Here is a 3,548-nt window from a genome sequence, read left to right as displayed (position 1 = left end):
GTATTTACCTGAAACAAATATTGGTCGTGAATGTTGAATTTTATTTTAGTCAGTCTGCGTTTTCTTGATCAGTTTGATGTTGCTTACATTATATTTCCATCAAAGAGGAAATAAAGATGTTCTTTTAATGTCATGATTTCTAAAAAAAAAAAAAAAAAAAAAAAAAAAAAAATATTTGTGTGGGGTTATCATTATACCTGCACATACACTGTACAGACGATTTTCTGTTGAGAAAATAGGCGGAGCCGAAACGAACTAGTCCATAAATTATACTGCATGCCATGTTATAGTAAACAAACTAGTATCAAAATTGATTTGAATTGGTTACAACTTAACTCTTCAAAATCTTAGGTCCCCAACTTAAAACAAAGTCACATATGCCAAAAAGTTGTACTTTTAATCCAACGCCTGCCAGTTTTCTTCGAACGAAATCTTAAAAAGTGCTTATCCGCTCACCATGCACCTTTTTTACACCACGACAAAGTAAACAAAACATGCCCCACCTTAAACAGGACCCAAAGAGTTTAATTCTACGATTTGAAATACTTTTAGTACGTTATCCGGTTTAAGACCGTTTCCCTTAGTTTTAACAAATATTATTGTTGGGGCCGCTTCACCCAGACTACCGTGTGGTCAAGACCTTTTTCCAATATCACTCAAAATGCTTATTGAGTTATTGTATATTGACTCAAGTTAACATTAATTGCAGTCATATCATTTGCTTTGCATGCATTTTGTTCGTTTTCAATAATAACACCACTCAAAATCCAAAGAATGAAAACCTTGAAGTTCCAGCCCAGTGGGTATTACACTTTTTGAGAAAACAGTGAAAAACCATGCACAACCTTTTGATCAGCAAACACGATTTTGTCAGTAGCACTCGTTATTCCAAAAATCAGTCAATTGGCTGATCGTTGGAAATCACCTACAATCTTGATTCTCTAATTCTGAATGACAGCAAGCCAGACGGAATAATTTCACGATCTTTAATCCAAGTAAGCTTTTTATATTCGGTAGGTTGGATAAATGCAAATGATCATATATGTCTTTAAAAGTAACCGTTTAATGACAACAATCCCTTTAAAGTTGGGACTGAAATAAACAATTTATAAGAATATTGATACTCAAATTGGGCTCAAAAGATTTTAGACCCCCGAAAAAAATATTAACTGAAGTTCAACAAGTATATCGATAGAACTGATGATGGCACTCTAGTTGTAAAACTAACTCCATTGGTCGTATATGAAAGTTTCAACAATTGACAAAAATAATGAGGCTTTGACAACCCCGGAAAAGCTCTTGACCATTAACACTGTCCATTATTACTTGACGCCCGTTGACGGTCATCAGTCCTGTAGCTGTTTTTCTTGACCTTGGCCATCATTGTTACGTCTTCCGGCGGGACTTCCAGCTGGTCTCATTTCCTTTTCATTCAAAGCATCTCTTGGGTCACCACGAGGTCAAGTGGCCCAGTGCGGCCCGGCCTTTTGCATGAGTAGATGGTCCGTGATTAATACAAGTGAACACAGTGGTTCAGGTGAGTCTTCCAATCATTAGGCCCCGCCCAAGAAATTTTGACCAATCACAGCCGTGATTGATGTTCGACCTGCGTGCACAAAAGACCGGCAGTTACGCGGTACGCGCGCGCGTACGAGACGCGCACGGCTGGGCGCGCATGTAGTGTGCATTTTGGGAGGTGCCTAGCCTGTGATGTTGCCCGCGGCCGCGTGAGTGGGAGGTGCCTATTACATCAGTCGATCATTGTGGGCGGATCTAGGCCTCGACAAGGGGTATAGACACACTGCCTTGAAATTGGACGAAGGGGCGATTTCACTGACCCCATGGATTTGATTTCTGTACATGCAAGTAGCTTCGGTATCGACCGCCACAAAACATTAAATTTTGCAAACATCAAAAAACGAAATGATCGAATTATCGCCCAAAAAAAATGGACTGTTAAGGAATAACAGTCTAAAGCATCCAGTAAAATCGTGGCTCGACATTTTCAAGAAAAATTGTGATTTTTTTTCCAACATTACCAGCACGGTGTCGTAAAGTTGGTACATTGATCATGTCTTAACTTTTTATTAATGGGGCTTGCGGTCGCTCCCGAAGTTAATTGAACCTGATGGGGAGTAATAAATAACCGTCTGATATTTTCTACACAAACCCCCGGTGTAGGGGGTTTTGCGAAGAAGTTTTCAGATACCAACTTTCACGACAATGTGTTAGTAATGATTTGTCGCGCTTCAAACACTATATTGTTATGGTCAACATTGCTTCATTGTTTGACAGTTTCTTATGAAATTAAATCTCGTAATGTTTTAAATATGATGACAAATCACTAGAAAAAAAGGAAATCTAAAACATTTTGTATTTCTGGAGTTGTTGCCACCCAAACAAGTTTTGTGGTGGATCGAGACCACTATTTATGTGGCACGCCCTCTATTTTTTTTATTGGTGCGGACGCTGCACTATTGAATAAAAAGAACAACTCAGTTTCCGATCAATAACTCAAGAATTACAAAATGTATTAAACTGAGATTTTGAGCAATTAATTTCCACGATGTGTAAATGTTTTAAATTGAATTTTCGTCTAGTGATTTGTCATTATGTTAAACAATACGAGATTTAATTTCATAAGAAACCGTCAAACAATGAAGCAATATTGACCGTAACAATACAGTGTTTTAAGCGCGACAAATGCAATCCGAATGCAAATCAATGTGTATTTTTCGCGTGTACAACACTACATTGTTACGATCATATTATTTTTATCATTGGGCTGTTTCTCATGATATTCAATAGGCCTCTGTTACACATCGTGGAAATTAATTGCTCAAAATTTCAGTTTAATACATCTTGTATTTCTTGAGTTATTGATCGGAAATCCCCCCAAACAAGTTTTGTGGTGGATAATTATCGAGACCACTATTTATGTGGCGCGCCCTCTATTTTTTATTGGCGCGGACGCTGCACTATTGAACAAAAATAACAACTCAGTTTCCGATCTATAACTCAAGAAATACAAGATGTATTAAACTGAAATTGTGAGCAATTAATTTCCACAATGTGTAACAGAGGCCTATTGAATATCATGAGAAACAGCCCAACGATAAAAATAATATGATCGTAACAATGTAGTGTTGTACACGCGAAAAAATACACATTGATTTTCATTCGGATTGCCCATAACCAGCACGTTGTCGTAAAAGTTGGTACCTTGATCCGTTCTTAACTTTTTCTTTCAAATCGCGGGGCTTGCGGTCGCTGCCGAAGTTAATTGAACGTGATGGGGAGTAATAACTAACCGTCTGATATTTTCTACACAAACCCCTGGGTTTTGCATAGACATTTTCAGTTACCAACTTTTACGACAATGTGTTAGTAATGAATGATTGTCGGCCGGCATATTTAGTTATTCCACATTTTTTTTGCAATGGATTACACAACTCTGCATGTGAAGAGTTAGAAGCCTGCTAGACTGATCATCTGACCTTACAAAGTCTATAAATTGCTCCGTTTCATCTTAAGTGGGGTTAGGGAAC

Source organism: Patiria miniata, unplaced genomic scaffold, assembly GCF_015706575.1.
Source record: "Patiria miniata isolate m_02_andy unplaced genomic scaffold, ASM1570657v1 HiC_scaffold_22, whole genome shotgun sequence".
NCBI classification, from domain to species: domain Eukaryota; kingdom Metazoa; phylum Echinodermata; class Asteroidea; order Valvatida; family Asterinidae; genus Patiria; species Patiria miniata.
Note: the sequence above shows the minus strand (reverse complement) of the source record.